This window comes from Muntiacus reevesi, chromosome 1 (genome assembly GCF_963930625.1).
Source record: "Muntiacus reevesi chromosome 1, mMunRee1.1, whole genome shotgun sequence".
Taxonomy (NCBI): domain Eukaryota; kingdom Metazoa; phylum Chordata; class Mammalia; order Artiodactyla; family Cervidae; genus Muntiacus; species Muntiacus reevesi.
This window is the reverse complement of record NC_089249.1, coordinates 52,114,416-52,134,526: the sequence shown is the minus strand read 5'-3', so window position 1 is coordinate 52,134,526 and position 20,111 is coordinate 52,114,416. Positions and strand designations below refer to the sequence as shown.

At 52.2% G+C, this 20,111-nt stretch overlaps 1 protein-coding gene across 8 annotated transcripts in view; it reads right to left on the bottom strand.

The window, feature by feature from the left end:
• CACNA1C (calcium voltage-gated channel subunit alpha1 C) overlaps positions 1-20,111 on the bottom strand; it is a 390,058-nt gene that overhangs the window by 268,990 nt on the left and 100,957 nt on the right. The window lies entirely within an intron of this gene.

The following is a 20,111-nucleotide window of genomic DNA, read 5'->3' as shown; positions in this document are numbered from 1 at the left end:
GACAATCTACGGGTGCAGCACCTTCACGGGACACGTGCTCCTGAGTCTGCACTGATTCTGGCCCTGTTTCTTCTCCAGCTCGGGGGCCACACGTCCATAGCTGTGATCACTTTTCCTGCATTGCTGGGGCAATGTGAGCCCCCCTCCTGCTCTGGCCTCATCTGGGTACCTTCCTCACCCGCTCCCAAGGCACATGAGCTTACAGCCTCTGACCTGAGGACAAACAGATGCCCAGGAGGCTCTGTAGCAAGAACCAAATGGGGCTGGGGACATGCCTGGGGGGTGCAGAGCCACTGGAAGGAGAGGTGTGCCGCGAGGGTGGAGGGCAACTGCAGGACTGGGAGAAGCTGGGCTCAAGGATGAGGCTGCGTCTGGAGCCAGGACCTCAAGTGAGAAAGTGGATTCCAGGGACAGGAGACTGGGCTTGGTGACATCCCTTTGGGCAGAGAGGAGATGGAGGTGCTGATGGCTGAGAAGTAGGTGAAATACTTTGCAAACTCAGGTGTCCAGTAACACTTTATCTAGAACCACTGTGACCCAGGAGGGATAAAATAAGATGCAACATCCCTGCTCCCATGACGCACACAGCAGGTAGGGAGGGACCGCGACGAAGCCTTGTAACGTGTCCACCTGTTAGCCCAGAGCCCGGATCCATGTTTCCGAGCAAGGGCAGACAGACAAATGGCCGAATCGGTGGTTACCCTGCAGGGCTGTTGAGCAGGGAGGGTGGAGGAAGGTGGGGTTAAAAATGAGCCGCCTGGCTCTGCCCTGCCCCTGAAAGCACAGAGCAGCTCAAAACCCCACTCATTAATCTCCTCAGACGTTGGACCAACTTCAGAATTACAGCACAGACGGCGGCCCTGCCGCTCCTCTGACCTGTTTTTCCAGGCTTCTCACATTGTGTGATTGATCACATACATATCCCCCCGCTCCAGCTCTCTCCTGCCTGCCTGCTCACTGGCTTGTGTGTGCGTACACCTGCGTGCCACATGCAGGTGTGCACACACACACAGACGTGCATGCACATATACCCGGGTGCACACATGTACGGCACACACCTGCACACTCAGACATTCCCACTATCATTTAGCTTTTTCAAAGGGTCACCTTGACAACAAGACAACCCGGGTAGCAGGGACTCTGTGTTTGGAAAAAGAGGGAAGCACACAGTACAGCTCAAGTCCTCTCGTGGTGATTTTCTCTGTCCCACTGATGGAGAAGACAGAAAAGAGATGGTTGGGCACGTGAGGCAGCAGGCCTGAGTGTTTCCATGTACGATGGAGGCGTGATGACAGCCTTCTTCCCCTGGACGGGGGCCAAGGGGCCCGCAGAGAAGAGGGACGTCTGTGGGATTTCTGCCCGTAAGTACAACCCATCAGCAGTGTACTCGCGAGTTCTTTTCTGGCCAAACACTCTGCACCTGCTCTGCTCACCAGCCCCCAGGCAATCACAGCCAAGTTGGAAGGGTCAGTGGGGCAAGGGCAGCGGGTGAGAGCTAGGGTGGGAAGAAGGGACACCCAGAGGCCAGGTGGGGCGGCGAGGGCATCACAGGTTAACCTTTGCCACATATCTCCACTGGGTACCTGGCAGTGGGCTGGCCACCAGGGCCAAGGGAGTGACATGCAGAGGGGAGTCCAGGGCAGAACAGTGCAGGTGGCAGCCCACGGAAGAGGGGCTGGGGGAGCACACAGCTTGGAGAGGGGAGGTGGACGTGGAGGACAAGGAGGAGGTCCTGCAGACGGAGGAAATGACGTGGAGCAGAGGCTGGAGCTGGCAGACAGCAGAGCTGCGGACCGAGTGGGAGGAGTCGTGTGCCTCTGTGTGTTCATGCATGGGTATGCGTGTGCATGCATGGGTGTGCGTGCATGCGTGTGTGTGCACATGTGTGGCTAGGGCTTGACAGGCAAGGGAGACACAGGTGAACTGTGTGGTATACGGGAACCCCTCAGCCCTGCACCGGGTGGCCAGACTGCGCGACTGGCTTGCAAGTGTGAGATGAAGCCACTAGGAACTTACAAACACCGTGCGCCTGGGAGAGTCACCCAGCCAGCTGCAGCCAGACCTCGGTGTCCAGCCTGCAGCCCAGTCACAGGCCCTGCCTCGCATCCCCCGCTCAGACCAAGAGTTTCTGATGGGTGCTGCCTGTTTCAGTGAAGCTCCAGATACATCCTCACATAGGACGGAGCCCACCCGAAGATTTGCAAAACACAGTGCAAATTCTCCTCTGACTTCTTGCTTGTCAAGGTTCTTCAGTAGCATGGATTTCCAAAAGTCTTATTTTTCAGTGGAAGGAAATTTCCACACCGCCTTCCTGACTCCAGAGAGGTGCCCGTCGGGGGGCAGGCAGGCTCACTGCTCCTTTGAGGACCAGACCCAGCAGGGCCAGGACATAGCATCCTGGGCTGCTGGCCTCTTGGGTGATGATGCCCTAATGATTCAATTAGCATTGATTCTGCAGCAGCAGCAGCATTTCCCAGCCGACCCAGCAATTTAGCACTCACTGTGGATGGACACTATTCCTGGGAGTAATTGAGCCGTTTGAAAGAAGGGTGTCCAATTCTTCACAGATGACTTTTCAGAACATTTCCATTTTAACATGATCTCATTTTCCACTTTCCTGAGGCCCCTCTGGTGGGCGTCTCCTGCTAGGAGAGGTCAGCACGTGGCCGGGTCCTCCCTGCCCCCATCTGGACACCATCAGGCTCCCCACCCCCACCCTCACGCAGATGCTCAGCGGCTGCAGCCAAGGAACAGACGGGACACAGGGCTGAGCTCGGCCAGCAGTGGACACAGCCCCTGAGAGAGAACCAGTCTTCCTGCAAGCCTACCCAGGTGCCTCTGCTAAGATGGGAAATGAGGTGGGCATGTAGGAGGCAGAGAGGGTGGCTGGCAGGAGAGGAGAGGGACGATCAAAAACAGATGGCGGGGTGAAGTCCCCTACCAGTTAGAACCAGGGTTGCCCAGGAAGGAGCTGAAATCCCAAGGAAGTGAGAGCAACCCTGGGATGAATGTGACCTCTGGGACCTCCAGAATGCAGCAGCCACCCCCCGAGGGCCGTGTGGGACCTCTGCCCAATGGATCCCCCCACCCCACATCCAGCTGTGGCCTCTCCCTGCCACAGCCCTTCTGGGGTGAACGGGCGTGGGACACATGTGTGCAGCATCTCCTGGAAGTCAGTTGCCCCCTGCAGTCAGTGGTCTCCAGCGGATGGACCCAAGCCGGGCACTCCAAAGGCAGCTCACCCAGAAGGTTCTACACGTCCTGTCCACACTGCAAGATCTCTGTCCTACCTAGCTTGGCCGCCTGCTCTTGCCCTGCTGACCTCGCCCAGACGCTGCAACATGACTAGAAGCAGCAACCATGATTTGTAGACGTGATGAACGCTTGGGGGGGTGGCGTGCCATTTCATGCTGGTCTCTTACCAACCTCGGGACAAGCATCTACACTGACATCAAGGAAACTGAGGTCCAGAGGTCCCCCACTTGACCAGAGACACAGTAGAAGCCGAGGGGCCAAAAACGAGACACTCTGCCCCCAAAGCGGGTCAGGGCCCCAGAGCTGCTCTGGGTCATCACTCCAGGAGCTACATCTTGGTTTCCATGCTCATCATGCTCACTGCACATGTCAGGGGTCCTGGGGGGGCGTTGTAAATGCTCTTCTTACATCAGAGTTCCCCAGGGTCAGCCTTGCTCCCAAACCTGATTCTCTTGGCTTCAAGGCTGAGGACTGAACAAAGACTCTCGGGAGGCAGCAGCATCATGTGACTTCTAAAAAAAAAAAACCCCATAAAATAACTCGTGGACTGGAGCAGCCATCTAAACTGCATTTATTAACGTTGGGTTTCCGATATTAAAACCAGCGATGTCACTTTTATTCCCCTGAATGTCATCTGGGGCCAGTGTTTCAGAGCAGAGAGTGGGAGGGCAGAGGGCAGGTCTTAACATAGGCTGACAGCAAACACGTTCACTGAGGTTCTGCTGGAGACACTCTCCTGTAGCTTCGCTGAGTGTTAGAGCAGTACCGCTGCGCACACTGGTTTCCTGAAGCTTAGACATAAATGAAGAGTGAGGTGAATGCAGCTGAAATCACCGTCTGCAGCCACCTCTTCCCCAGCTCATGGCAAAGTAACATCATTGAAAATGAGACTCCACAGGAGGCAGGGAGGCCCACCTCTCCTTCCCAGTTGGAAATGTCTCCAAAGAGGTTACCCATTGTCTGCTGGACACCACCCGTGAGGTGTGTCCGTACCTGAGAGAAGCCTTCCAGGGAGTCCTGTGGACAGTCTAGTGCTACGGAGCCCACTGCCTCCTCTCGACCCAATGGTTACCACTGGAACCAGCGTTCAGGGTCCACGGGGCCATCTTGGTTTCTTTTGTCTCAGCCCCATCAGACATTAGGTCACCTCCTGGGTCTCAGGTGGGGGAAGGACAGAGTGCTTCTCCAACGACATCATCCAAACGAGAAGGGCACAGTGGACCCACACCATTGTCCCCTGAATGATGGAGGTATGGGAACAGGCAGGAGCAGGGACACTGTTCCAAGTGACAGAAAGCAGCATTGGGCCTTAACTTACAAGCTAAACCTCTGATCCAGAAAGCCATGCTTTCACCAGCTCTACACGCTGGGATCAAGATTCCTCTCACGGTCGCTATGTGGGGGGTCCCATCTGCCGGCCCCTCCCTACTGGATCTGCCATAGGCCCCACACCACCAGTAAGCAGATGAACCAAAATATTGACACATTAACACAGCAAGACTCAGAGATGGTGAGCCACCAAAACTCAAACCAGAAGAACATGAGTATCGCCAAGCACTGCAGCGTACCCGTGGGACTGGACATTTTGGAAAAACCCGGAGGCCAACGGCAAGATTACAGGGAGTGGGGCAGGTTCCGAGTGTCTGGAATCTTCAGAGCTAAGGGAAGCCCCCTTGTGCAGGGGTGAATATCCCACGGCCCAGCGTAGGCAGGGTGCCGCGTACCCCCATCTCCCCAGGGGAACAATCTGGGTCACCTCAAGGATCAGCTCTGCTCAGGCTTCTGGGTGCACTCGTGAAGCCCAGGATGTGGTTGCCATGGAGATCCTGCTTTTGTGATGGAGTCTTACTGAGTTTCTGATCCCTGGTACACTGCTAGGGTGTGGCTGGGAGACCCATGCATCAAGGTTACTCAGAAGAATGAGGGCTGAAACTAGCCTGGAAGTGCTAGGTTGAGCCCCCAAACAGGAGAAAGACCCCTGGCTGAGACATGAGAAGAGGACATACTCTCTATTTTCCATTAATGTCTAAGTGAATTAGCTTTTATTTAAAACTTGATTACTTCTGACATGCGGCCCTTTTCTTTTCCAACAGATCACTCGTTAAGTTTGTGTTGGTGTTGCCCTGTTGCTGAAAATGTCTCTATTTAAATGCCAAGGGGGTTCCACCACAGCTGCTTAAGTACAAGCTTTTTAAAAAAATTTTTTTGATGTGGACTGTCTTTAAAATCATTATTGGATTTGTCACGATACTGCTTTTGTTTTATGCTTTGGTTTTTTGGCCACAAGGCATGTGAGATCTTAGCTCCCCAACCAGGGATTGAACCTGCAGCCCATGAATTGGAAGGCAAAGTCTTAACCACTGGACCACCAGGGAAGTCCCATAAGTACAGTCTGGCAGCAAATGCCAGACAGGATGGTCCAGGGCTTCACTCCACAGGTGGACCACAGGTCAGCCACAGGGACGGGCATCACCCAGGAGCTTGTTGGGAATGAGAGACAGACCCGCCCCCAAGCAATGGACCTGAATGGACATTTTACCAATGTCCCCGATGGGCCACATGCAAAGGCAGGTTTGAGAGGCACTGGTCGGAGGGACAGAGATTCTCCGTCTCTGAAAGCCCGGGGTGCTGGAGTAGGAGGGGACTTGGGCGGCCGGCAAGCGCCTCTGCTCAGCAGACCAAATGCCTGGGTGTGAAGCCTCCCTGCAGAAGCAGATTTACGAACCTCTCACTGCCTCCGAGTTCTCCTCTGTAAGACGGGATGACAGCGATGCTGACCTCACTGGGTGCTAAGTGCCCTGAGTGAGTAAATCCATGTAAAGAGCTGAGGACAGTGCCTGTCCCGTGGTGAGCTCTGCCCACAGCCAGTGAGAGGATAGACGGCAGAATGCGGCACAGAGCCGGACCTGCAGAGTGGAGCCCAGGGTAGCTTCTACATCCGCTGTGCACCCACCGCCTCCTTCCGACCTGATACAGACAGTCCTTTATTTGTCGCTCCATCCCTGTCCCCTCCCCACCCCCACCTGACATGGCCCCTCTCTGTACCCAACACCAGAGGAGCCGTGGGGACCGAATCTGAAGAGTTTAGTGCTTCAGCCAGTAGTAGTCCTAGGTGAGCCCGGTCATCGCGTAGGAGCATCACACAGACAGCACGGGTGGACCTCAATGATTGCACCACCTCCCCCCCCGCCCACCAGAAAAAAACACAGCTCCAAAACAAGCCAGCAATTTAAAAAATATCTAACCCATGGTTTTCTGGGTGAAACCATCAGCTCTGAGTTGCTCCAGCCCCTGGCACCCCCTCCCCCTGTTCCCCCACCATCAGGTTGGTGCGGCGCCCGGCCAAGGAGCTGGCATGAAGCGGAGAAAATTGGCCGGATGCAGGCAGAACTGTTCTCTTGCCTCCATAGCTCCAGATGTGCGCTTGTCGTCCTGGTAGAGCAACTGAGCTAATTAGGAATTTCTGCAGAATCAGTAGGGAAAGTGGAAAGTAAGAATGCCAGAAAGGCTGCCCTGTGCCACGAGCAGCATCTCTTCCCCACGTCTCCCCAACCCAGCACTGGGCTGGAGGGGGTGAGCACTGCCCTCCATCAAGTGCAGAGATGCAGGAACGGTGCTACCTGACCCTCCCTCAGGACAGAGGGGGGCCAGCCCCAATCCCACAAAGATGAGGGGTCCACGGCCAGGGCCACCGAGAAGCCATGTGCACAAGGACCTCAGCCCTACCAGGGTGTCGAGGAGTCCGGGCATCCCATCCACAACCTCCCGTCCCCTCTGTCGCTCTGCCTTCCTCCTGGGACGGATCTTCTCCTCCCTGCCCCGCACCTCTTGCCAGGCTACGCTTTCCGTCACTTTTAATTGAAATAGGCTATGTAGGTCAGCTCATTTAAAATTCTCAAGGGCAGAGCACTGCATACATGCAGGATGGAGCACACAAAGCTGTTCTCTAAACTGGATTTCCTGTATTCACACACACACACACGGAAAATGTCTGGGAAAAGCACCAAACAGAAATGAAGATGGGCACTAAGATGCCTAGGCCCCAGTCATTTACCAGGCTCGAGGCTGGGAGAGTGGCTGGGGGATGGCTTCATGGCTGAGGGGTGTCTGCCCAGTTGCCCATCTCATGCGCCTCTGGCAGATGCTCTTGGATGCCTGAGTCCCACGTTACTTCCTGAGGCAGACACGGAAAGCCTGCTGCCCTCAGGCTTCCAACCCGAATGCATGGCAACTGACCTGCCCACAGCCTGCGGGACCCCTTCTCCTGAGAACAGGCAATGAGCTGGCCAACGTGTGTACACTTTGCATCAGTCCAGCGACACAGAAGACACGTGATTACCTGGTACCAGGGGGGACCAACAGGAAGGGCAGCCAGGACTCAGCATGAGTCTTCAGCATCCTCACCTCTCCAAACTAAAGGAGACCAAAGATGCCTCCAGACACCCAACTTGTATGAAGACTGTGACATCCAGCCAGCAGAATCCTCCTTGTGAGGACCTATTTCTGAGCTATGCTGGGGATTCTTGGTCCATCCGGGCTCACAAAGTTCAAGGAAATACTAAGAACCAGGCTGTGTGGGAAGCTCTGGAATAATGCCAGATTCTGTGAGGCCAGATGGGAAACTGAAGTGGGAGTAGGGGAAGACAGGGCCCGGTGACCTAATCCACACTCCTGTCCATCAATCTCCTTCAACCTGAACCCGGATCCAATTCCATGTGGCGGTGGGTTAAAGTCAAGCCGCACAATCTCTGATAACGCACTTCTGCTGAAGGGGTGCTTTGACTGTAAGAGTTACTGGAAGAGGCCGCCCACCCCTGAGGCCCAGCCCCACGGGAGGGCCCTGGAGGCGGAGCCCCACGGGGCAGCAAGTTCCATCTCCTCAGCCGCAGACGTCCGCCCACCTGCAGACGCTGGTTCACACGACTCTCAGAGGGAGCAGTTAGGCTCCAGAGTTCTTTTCAGGTCAGAGAACACACCCCTGGCTTCCTCGCATGGGGCCTGAAGGAGTCAGAGCCTACACGTCAGAACCGAGTTGTGGGCAAAGGTCTTCACGGCGCCAGGAGGCCCTAGGCTGGGGAACAGCCTCTTCACAGTCTAACAGCCTCTGAATCTGAAATCAAAATGAACCGCCCCCGCAAGGCTGAATTTGCAAGGCTTTAGAATGCTGAATAATCTGAAATGAGTTCTCCTAATTTTCAGTGACCGAAAAAGAAGTCCTGCCTCCTAGACTGAACAGAAGATATTATTATAAACTCCCTGGGAGCAGGACTTTCCCACCACTGTAGTGAAAGAGCCACACAGACTCGTGACTTGAACTCGGTAGAACTTAAATTGTCCCCAGATGGGTCACATGAACACGGTGACAGATTCTTAAGATTCCATGTGGCGGGGTCGCTGGTGTCCCTGGTTCACAAGACAGGATGCTGGCTGATTCCCATTCACCGTGTGGACGGACACACTGCTTCCTTTAAGACGGAAGCACCGCCGTAAACAAGTCACAGACAGCAATGAGCACAGCTGCTGTCCAGGTCTTGGCTTTTAAACACCCTTCTCCAGACAGAGGAACCAGGAAGAGGCATTTGACTCCAGGGCACGGGCAGGGAAGATTCAAGATGCACCTGGAGCACTTTGTGGTCCGAAAGCAAGAAAATGCTGGAAAGAGGCGGGGAGCCATAGAAGGGTCAGAGTCAGTCCCCTGTGGACGGGCTGAAGCTGGAACAACGTGGGCAACGACATACGTAGAGCAAGATAAGCAGGATCATGATGCAAATTAGGGGTTGAACAAAGAAAGGATACAGAGAAAGGGGGTGATAGAGGATGAGATGGTTGGATGGTATCGACTCAATGGACATGATGACCAGACATGTGGGATCCCCATTAGACCCCAGGCCAGAAAAAGGATGCAAGTGGGAAAACTGGTGAAATCAATGGAGCCAGAATTTAATTCTAAGTATTGTACCAACATTTACTGGGTCGGGAAGACCCCCTGGAGGAGGGCATGGCAACCCACTTCAGTATTCTTGCCTGGAGAATGCCCATGGACAGAGGAGCCTGGCGGGCTACAATCCATGGGGTCACAAAGAGTCAGACATGACTGGGCAACTCAGCATATCTTACCAATGGTGGGCTTCCCTGATGGCTCAGCAGGTAAAGAATCTGCCTGCAATGCAGGAGACACAGGAGACGTGGGTTCAATCCCTGGGTCGGGAAGAAGCCTTGGAGGAGGAAATAGCTACCCACTCCAGTATTCTTGCCTGGACATTCTTGTCCCATGGACAGAGGAGCCTGGCAGGCTACAGTCCATGGTGTCTTAAAGAGTCGGACAGGACTGAAGGGATTGTGTATGTACACACACACATTGTACCGATGGTAATTTCTCTGTTTGAACTCTTATACTATAATTATGTGAGAAGCTGACACTAGAGGAAGCTGCATGAAGAGTCTGTGGGAACTCTCCATTTTTCAACTCTGATGTAAGCCTAAGATTATTTCCAAATAACTGTAAAAAGGAAAAAAAAAAAAAAGCATCAGGGCAACTAGACTGCGTTTACAGACAAAGTTGATGTGCATTCTGTCAGGAGCTCTCGTCTCGCCCTGGACTGGTCTGCTTGGTGGGGACTGCATGGTGTAGAGCGCTGTGCTAGACGATCTTATTGACCAAAAAGACAGGAACCGAAACACCTGCTTCTCAAGCCTAGGGCTCGTCATCGGGCCCTGAGGCCCAGCTCGGAACCCAGCAGATCTGTGGCCTGACTGCTCGTGAAACAGGAAACCAGGAGATGGTGGTTCTCAACTCTGCTCTGATTTTAAAAGTGAAATAAAAAATAATCCCCACCCCCACTCCAAACAAACGTTGTTTGTGACTTTGGGCAGATCTCCCGTCTCTGACCTCGATTTTCTCATAATTAAATTGGGAAAACAACATGTCCTCCACCTCACAGGGCTGGCAGGGAGGCGAGATGAGACGGCTGCGTGGAAGGAATTTGAAAACCATCAAAGCCTGATTCAACTGTAACCCTGGCTTATGATTCACGTATTTAAATGTTCTCCTCTTCATTGTTTTTAGAAATGAATAGCTTCAGTGAGAACTGGTTACCAAATGCATCCATCAACTTTAGAAATGATTTCATGTTTTTGTGAAAATATGAAATTATGAGCACCTACTGTGTTTAAGGATCGGCTTAGAGACTACAGTGAATATAAAAATGAATTCCACACAGGTCCTGCCTGAATGCGTGTGCTGGCTTGGGAGAGGGGTGACATTCATGCCAATGAATCACCCACGTAGACACGAGAGAGAAAAACACGTAAGCCAGTTCCCTTCTCCCCTCATGAGCACACGGCTCTTGTGTGTGTATTTGCCCAAATGATTTCCAAAAACACCCTAGCAGAATTTCACACAATGATGAACAAATGATTATAAAGCTGATCATGGGGAAGCAAGAGGCTTCTGGAGTCAGAAACTGGAGGCAGAATGATGGCCCAACATCTCTTTGCTATGGGTCTTTGGATGAGGTCCTTAACCTCAGTTTCTTCCTCTGCAAAATGGGGACATTCATGAACCTTCCTGGCAGGGCTGTTCTGAGGATTAAAGGAGTTATTACAAATCAAATACTCAGAAGAGGACTTAACTCCACACCGGAGTCACTCGCTACTTTCTTCTTGTCTTGGGGAACCATATTAGTGGCTTGATGATTGATGATGGGGGAAAAAAAGCCACACAAATCAAAATGGAACATTCTAGTTACAAAGTCCCCTCTGATTCAGAAAAGCACAGATGCCCCAAGTGATCAGGAGGGAAAGAGGACAGGTCAGGTGTGCTTGGACAAGCTGGGCTGGAGGCTGCCTGAGGTCAGGGTGGGTGTAACATTCAAGCCACCCTTGCCACCATGGCGGCCTCCTGGATCCTCAAGTGGGCTCTCAGCCTCAGATCCACAGCTTCTTCTGCTCAGACATGGCTCTGTCCTTTGTCTTGTCCCGGGTTTTCACTCCCACCCCTCGTCATCGTCACAACCCAGGTATAAAGCCACAATGGCCCACCTGCCCTCGGCGTGTCCCATCTCCCACGCTCCTGCTGCAGCCGCATCAGTGCAGGCGCCTCCTGGCCTGGACCGCTTGGGCCAACGCGGCCTGGAGGAGAGGCCAATAGCCTCTGTGCTGCCCAGGGGTCGCGCCAATAAGGGACAGAGGTGGAGAGACGGGATGGGTCAGCCAGATGAGAGGGATGAAGCCACCTGCAGAGGCTCAAAGTCTGGCCTGAGCATCCCTTTCCACTCCTGACCTCCAGGGTCCACAGCCTGCCACCCCCAGCATGTGGCTTCTTGTAAACTCAAGCCCTGGTGTCACTGCCGTGTCACCAACACACAGGCCAAAGTGGGGGAGCGGGCAAGGTCTACGCTGGCGGCTCAGGGTGGGAGAGAGGAGCGGGCAGGGGTCCACACCGTGAGTGCCGAGTTGGACAGACCTGAGTTCAAGGCCTGGGAAGGGGAGCTCCCTCTTAAGCCTACTTTCTCACCTGTGAGACCAAGACAGAGCAGCATTGACTTCCAGCGGATTTACATTTATTAATAGGTTGCTAACGATCCATACCAGTGCTTGACCCCATGCCTGGTACACAGCCATGCCCACCAAGCTCAAGCAAGCCTCGCCTAACTGTGACACGGGGTGGGGGAGGGGAGGACCCCTTTGGAAGGTGTTAGAAAGACGTCTCAGAGGTTAAACAGACACAGAGTTGTTGCAGCCGCTTGAGCTTCGACACAGACGAATCCCGAGGGTCACTTACACCCTCGCCGCGTCCCCAACACCCGGAAACCCTTCCTCCGCTGCTCCCTCACCCAGACAGATCCTGTGCCAGGGGACACCGGACTGGTGCCCAGGCAGGAGCCCAGGAAGCGCCCTCATAGAGATTCCCAGACCCGAGCGACTGTTTGATATCTGAGTTGAAGGGATCTAAACTCAGATTTTAAAAAATTACTAGTGCATTTCACCAAATTCAGGAAGTCACAGATTGTAACACAAGCCCATCACCTTCAGGACCACTAAGAAAGAAAAGATGATGCCGGCTGTTCTCAACACCCCCTCCGGTGTAAAATGCACCCTGATTTTTGAGACGGTCACCTTCAGGGGGAAAATGCGTGCCTCAGAATCAACCCATCAATACAACGTAGTGAATCAACTCCAAACAAACGAGAGGGATCCCCTCTCAGGTGGCAGGGACACTGCTGGTAAAAGGACTCTGGCTTCTCCTGCCTGGCCAGCACTTTATCCAGTGGCCTGGAATGGAAGAGGCCTTGTGGGGCTGTCAGGAGGGGCAGATGGAGCTGGGAAGTGGGGGGACTCCAGGCTCAGGCATGAGACTTTGTGTGAACCTAAGAGCAGGAGGGCAGCATCGAGCTCTCTGCTCTGCAGACTCAGAAAGGCAAAGCTGCCAAGCGTTGGTAAAAAGTGGACCCGGGACTCAGACTCAGGCCATCCGACCACAAATCGCAGGGGCTGAGTCACTGCGTGACACCACCCATCTGGGAAATCCCTTTAGCCCCAGAGATTCCACATTTAGCAGTGTTCTTGGGAAAAACTGATACTGAAGGGTAGGAAGCTTCTCTCTGGGAAGTGGTCTTGGAGAGGGGGAGGGGAGCTAGAAGGACATCCTGGCTGGAGGGAGGGAGGGGAACAGGGCGAAGAGGAGGCGGCACGGTGGCTGGGCCAGGGTCTGGGAGGAACACGTGCTCAGCGCCTCTCTGTAGGCGGGCAGGGTGCGCAGTGAATACGGCAGCACGATCTGTCTCACCAATCACTGACTGTCAGTCTCGGGTACATATTCAGATCTGGGGCAGGTTGAACATCTTTCACCTGGACAGGGATCCAGGGGCAGCCCTCAGACAGCCCTCACACACACACTCACTAGACAGAAGTCTGTGCTGTGCCGGCCGTTTTCAAGAGCCCTCGAAATGGCAGAAGCACGCTTGAAACATGAGGAGGGAGTCAGGAACTGCATTGGGGTGGGGGGTGGCCGGGGGTAGTCAAGCTCCATGCACTGAATCGCTGCTCAAGACCCAAGTCCAGCAAAGGGCCATCCGGGCTCCTGGCTTCCAGCCAGAGCCTCCTTGGGACAAACAATGACAACTGTGGAATTACTAGCAGCCACGAGTTAGGTTTTAACCACACTGTGTGTTACGGTGAGTAATAATAATACTTTAAACCTGTGAGATAGTGACAGGAAATCCAGATTTCTAGATGCAACTTGAAATCTTCCTTGGAAAGTCATCCCGGCAAGTGTCCTTAGATACAGGAGCTCTGGAATGCTGATGCTCTCCCAGAGAGAAAGGTAAGTGCAGCTCAGAGAACTGGTCCCTGTCTCCTAGAGTCCCAGCTTCTACATCTGTGTAAGGGCGACCCTCAGTCTCAACCACCCACCATCAACCTCACCAACCATCCATCATCAAATCACCTACATGAGAGCTACTTTGTGATGTTAGTCGAGATCAAACCGGGCACAGGATGCCGTAAACTATGAAGAGAATCACAAATAACAGCTAATTTAATTCCTTTCCTGGCAGCATTACTACTCCTCTGAAGAAACCTCTGTGTGTGTGTGTGTGTGTGTGTGTGTGTGTGTGTGTGTGTGTGTGTGTGTGTGTGTGTGATACCTTGGGGGTGCAGCTCCTCTAAGAAGAAGCTGAAACAATTTTGTCAGCAGCCTACAAAGCATCACCACCTTCTCCAGCACTCGGGGAGCGAAGGGCATTCTCCTCCTTGGGGCCAACCTTTCAGAGCGTTTAATTGCCGGGGAGTCAGATGGACACACACTCGCGAGTCCGCAGGATGACTCACACACAGATGGACTGGCGGCGGGCTTCTGTACGGCGGCCTCGCTCCCTGGGGCTCCATCCACGCCCAGCTTGGCTTGAATCTTTCTCACAAAGGCCCACAATGCTCTGACCACTATGTTCAGGATGGGATGCCGGCTGCCTGCTCCTCGGAGCAGTCCCTGACTTCTTGCAGGGTTGGGGACTTGGGGTGTGTCTGAGTAGCGGTGGAAAGAAGAGACAGTGACGGGAACACCCAAATACCAAGATCCTAAGCAACACCCCCCAGAGAATCATGCCCTGGGGTCTCCCTCCTGCGTGGGTCCCAGTGGGTCAGATGTTTGGCAATTTCATTTACAGAAAACAAGGTTCCTGTAGGACTTAGTTCCAGATAGGTGAGGAAGTTCCAATCATTTATCCGTGTTTTTTAAAAGTTTTTTTTTTTTTTTTTTTTAATGTGGACTATTCTTGAAGTCTTTATTGAATCAGTTACAATATTGCTTCTGTTCTATGGTGTGGTTTTTCGGCCTTGAGGCATATGGGATCTTAGCCCCTCAACCAGAGATCTAACCCGTACCCCTTGCATTGGAAGGCGAAGTCCTAACACTGGACCCCCAGGGAAGTCCCTGTTTATCTGTGTTTTTGACGTGCACTCCATTTTGACGACTGGACTTCCTGCCACATCAGTTCTTGTTCATTACTTTTGCTGTTGTTCTCTGTGTCACATAACAGAAGGTAACTTCTGAGTGGTGGCTTCCCTTAGCTGCCGAGTTTCTGCCTTTCTAAGAAAATGTTAGAATATAATCTCTCAGGCAGGGCCGAGTCTTTATAATTCTCTTTGTGCCACACTATGTAAGTACTGAATAAATGCTTTTTTAATGACGAAGCAGCTGAAAGGACTCCACACATGACCGTATTCAGACTGAAGATATCTTGGCAAAGTGACGGCGGCTCCCAGATGGAGACAGAAAGGCAGAGAGGGGTGAGGGGACTCACAGGTGAACAAAAAGCAAACCAGAGACGGGGGCTCAACAGCCCTCCCGGTCCTCTGGAGACACTGCTCGTTCTAAAAAGCCACAGCCTTCAACATACATGTCCTCTAGGCCTGCACATCTCGGGTGCTGGAGGAAAGACAGCCCTCAGCTGGTTCAGGTACAGTTGTCTCCTTTGGCCGAACATCAGGAAGCCGACTCGTAAGCACACACTACCTTATTATTCCCCGAGACAGCACGGCGACACGGCGGTGCTCACGGGAGACCCCTGTCTCGGGCCCCAAGTCTTGATAACTGAATCATCTCCAGCACTGATCAGCCTACTCACACAGAGGAAGACAAGGTGTCTTTCCTTCATCAGGAAATCGATGGCAAATCACATTGCTGCCCACGGTCCCACAGGGAAACAACAAAAGAGCCCCCTCCACAAAGCACCTTTCACCCCAGACTCTGCACCCATCACCCACCCTTTCTTTAATATGAGAATACTGAGTAGCTGACCAACCTTGCTCCCCCCAGGAGGCAGCTGGGGAGTCAGGGCTCCTGTGGACAGGAGGAGGGGAAGGCAGGATATCCTGCTTTAGCCTAAAGTCCAAGAAAGCTCGGACAACCACGCTTCCATGCCAACCAGGTGGGTCAGAGGTATGGAAGAAAGCTCTAGAATAAAGATAAAGTCTGTGACCCAAAAATAGAGCTACCATATGATCAAGCAATCCCACTCCTGGGCATATACCTGGAGAAAGCCACACTTGGAAAACACAGGCACCCGTATCCTGTATGATCATCACAGCACTGTTTACCATAGCCAGGACGTGGAGGCAACTTAAATATCCACTAATAGAGGAACAGATAAAGAAGATGTGGTACGTATATACCATAGAATATTACTCAGCCATTAAAAGAATGAAATCATGCCACTTGCAGAGACATGGACGGACCTAAAGATTGTCATAGTAAGTCAGAGAAGGAGAAGTAGCATACGATGTCATTTCTATGTGGAATCTTTAAAAAAAAAAATGGTACAAACGAACTTATTTACAAAACAGAAATAGAGTCACAGCCTGAGAGAACAAACTTATGGTTACCGGGGGCAAAGGAGGAAGGGATAAACTGGGAGACTGGCATTGACACTCACACACTATCATATACAGAATAGGTAACTATGACGAACATACCGTATAGCACAGGTAACTCTACCCAATACTCTGTACTGACCTACGTGGGAAAAGCATTTTAGAAAGAGTGCTGTGCTGTTCTAAGGCACTCCAGCCACGACTCCTTGCCACCCTGTGGACTGTAGCCCTCCAGGCTCCTCTGTCCGTGGGAATGCTCGAGGCAAGAACACTGGAGTGGGTTGCCATGTCCTCCTCCAGGGGGTCTTCCCGACCGACCTGGGGATTGAACCCTCATCTCTTACATCTTCTGCTTTGGCAGGCAGGTTCTTTACCACGAGTGCCACCTGGGAAGCCCCTTAAAAAGGAATGGATAGATGTACATGTACAAATGAATCACTCTGCTCTACAGCGGAGGTGAATACAACATTGTACATCAACTATACTCCAATAAAAAATTTTTTTAATGTATCCCCCCAAACGCCATGACTGTAACCCATTCACAAACAGGTAATGAAGGGAAGACCAGGAATCACGCTTGTTCATGGGGGTCTCCAGAGATCAGGCACATTCATTGTAATAAAACCTCCATCTCTGAGTTCTCAGCGGTGAACAGCTTTGAGAAGTGGAATTGGGAAAAGAAACAAGTCAGGGGCACAGTGTCCATCAGCAGAACCAGCCGCAGCGGAGGGTTTGGTTCACAAGCCCAAGGGCAACATAAGCTGGGAACCAACCTCCCCATCTGTGTGTCCCGTCCCCGCTTCTGTAAGCTCCACGTCGAATGTTCCCCTCAACTCGTTCTCTTTCTACTTTGTCCAGACAGATATCTTCTCTCCGTCTTTACACTCTGGAAGGGTCTGATGTGGGCATACTTTCTGAAATGCATCAAATTTGACTGGGGTTGTACTTATACGCGATTGTCTATTTGAAAAGCAGGGGGCATCTAGTAACAACACACTTAGGGCAACTGTGGAAACCAGACTCCACTGGGCTGGTTTTGAAAGCGGATGGTCAGACGTGTCCTCATTGGACGGGCTGAACTTGGCACAGGCGCAGACTCGGGCCTTCCTCCGGCATGGCCACTCCCCTCCAAGGCCCTTGTGTGAAACAGCTATAGGCAGCCAATCACACGGCGATGTAGAGGCCCCTGGACATGGACTGGCCAGCCCAAGGTCAGCATCTGCCACGACAAAACCAAACCAAGACACCCACGAGCTGTAGCAGCCCTCCCCACCCTGTCCTCAGCCCCTGCTTTCCTATTATTTCAACTAAACAGATCTTCTTAAATCTATTCTGCAAATCACAGCAGTCCATACACCAAATGTTGCCCAGAGTGAAAATGAATACAGCGTTTTATTGGGAACAAGCCAGCCTAACTCAGTTTCCCCAAGCACGCCCGCAGAGACCTCCCCCTGGTGGTTCCGAGTTGGACTCAGCGCCTCTCCCAGACTCATGCAGACTGTCCCTTCCTCTGCGCTGGGGAGGTGTCGCCACTCTGCCGTCCCTGCCTGGAGGGAAAACCCCCCCATGAGTACAGCCGCAGTGACTCCCAAGCCTCAAGTCCTAATGTTCCGAGGCCCCCTCCTCGGCTCAGAGGAGGGGGTAAGGGGAGCTGGAATGCCTCTGACCTGGAGGTTCAGGCAGGTGGTGCCCTGGGCTCCTCAATATCAGCACCACATCCCAGGGGCCCCAGTGGGACTGGGCATCATCGCGTTTCTAAGACAACCTGCAATGAGGGAGCCGGTCCAGGTCACAAGGCTACAGGTGTGTCGAGGCTGTGACTCAGATTCCAAACTCGGCTGTTCTGTGTGGCTCAGTGAACAAGTGGTTCGATCTACCTCCCTGAAAGAGTTTCGCTGAGAGTCAGTGTGAAACTGTCCAAGCAAAACCCAGGGAGAGCAAGATCACTCTGTGTGTGTGTGTGTGTGTGTGTGTGTGTGTGTGTGTGTGTGTGTGTGTGTGTGCATGTGCATTCACGTTTACAGCCACACTGGGAAGAGAACATGTCTCAATACCATGTGGTAATTTTTAATTATAAAATTATTTCTTCTTTATAAACTTGTTTTTGTTTAAAATATTAAAACAAACAGATGATTCCTATTAATCTGAAATTAAATGTTTTTAAGTCTGGTAAAATACACAAGACATGGTCTTCCCTGGTGGAATCCACCCACCAAGCAGGAGATGAGGGTTCAGTCTCTGGGTCCAGAAGATCCCCTGGAGGAGGAAATGGCAACCCACTCCAGGATTCTTACCTGGGAAACCCCATGGACGGAGGTGCCTGGTGGGATACAGCCTACGGGGTGGTAAAAGAGTTGGACACGACTGAGGAACTGAACAACAACAATAACAACACACGGCATAATCTTGACCGTCTCAGTCCTTCCTGAGTGTACAGTACAGGCACTAACTGCACGCCCATCACCATGCAGCCATCACCAACACCATCCTCAAACTCTAAGCTTTTCATCTTGCAAAACAGAAACTCTGTCCCATTGAACTGCTCCTCACTCCCCTCCCCCAGCCCCTGTAGCCATCCTTCCACTTTCTGGATCTGGATCTGCCTCTTCGAAGGACCTCCTGTAAGTGGAGTCACACAGCGTTTGTCTGGTTTTGTGTGGCTTCTCTCACTGAGCACGGTGTCTTCCAGGTTCATCCGGGTTGCAGCAGGTGTCAGAACCTCCTTCCTCTTTAAGGCTGAATCTCCTGCTATTGCAGGTCCAGATCACATTGTGCTTGCTCATTGTCCTTTGGTGGACACTTGGCTTCCTTCTGTTCAGAGCTGTTGCGATTACTGCTGTTGTGAATGTGGGTGCACAGATAGTTTTTTTAAAAAGCACCTAAACTTCCTTAAGTCAGACAGAGAAAGAGAAATAGTGTATGACATTCCTTATAGGCAGAATCCAAAAAGAAATGATACAAATGAACTTGTTTACAAAACAGAAACAGACTCAAACTCAGAAGACAAGTTTATGGTTGTTGGGGGGAAGGATGAAGTGAACGGATAGTTAGGGAGTTTGGGATGGACATGTAACACACTGCTATATTTAAAATGGATAACCAACAAGGACCTACTATAGAGCACATGGAACTCTGCTCAAAGTTATGTGGCAGCCTGGATGGGAGGGGAGTTTGGGAGGGAACAGACACATGTATATGAATGGCTGAGTCCCTTTGTTGTTCACCTGAAACTATCCCAATGTTGATGATTGGCTATACTCTATATGAAATACAAAGTTGCTTTTCTGAAAAAAAAAAAAAAAAAGCACCTAAACTTCTTAATTCCTGAAGCACATTTCAGAAGGTCTCACTGCAAATTGAAATCAGAACAAGTCTTCCCTAGGTCCCTGCCTGGAAAACTGCAAACTCTACGCTGGTATCTGTGAGTGAGCTTCTGTCTTTAAACCAGCGGTTCAGCCTGGCCATGCACGGCTGTCACACAGAGGTGCTTGTGAAAACACCGGGGGCCAAGGCCCCACAGGTGACCCTGAACTCCAGCTTCTAAAGCCCCTCCCAGACAGTTGTGCAGGCGTGCGCCTCGCTGCTCACCCTCTCCTTTTTCCGGGGCCGTCTCTTTATGTACAACATCTCTGTCCTGCAAATAACTTCTCCCCTTTTCTCCCATCAAAAGCAAAAAGAGTCTGATGACCAGTCAATTGCCCTGGCAGTTGAACTTATTACATTTCAACTGAGAAACACCCACTGGAGCATCACCTCCTTTGGGTTCAGCCTTTCATCTCAAATTGTGCATTAAGAGCCCGCTTCTTTCTTGGAAGGAGTGTGGCTATGAGTAAGCAGGTAGGAAAGCACTTCCAGGCCCGCTCCAGCTTTAACGGAATCACAGTCCCGTCCTTCGAAGTGCAGAGACAGGGAGGAGGCACCGATGGTGTGGTCCAGCACCTGCAGGACTCGCTGGGGCAGACGAGGATGGGTCCTCCCCACACTGC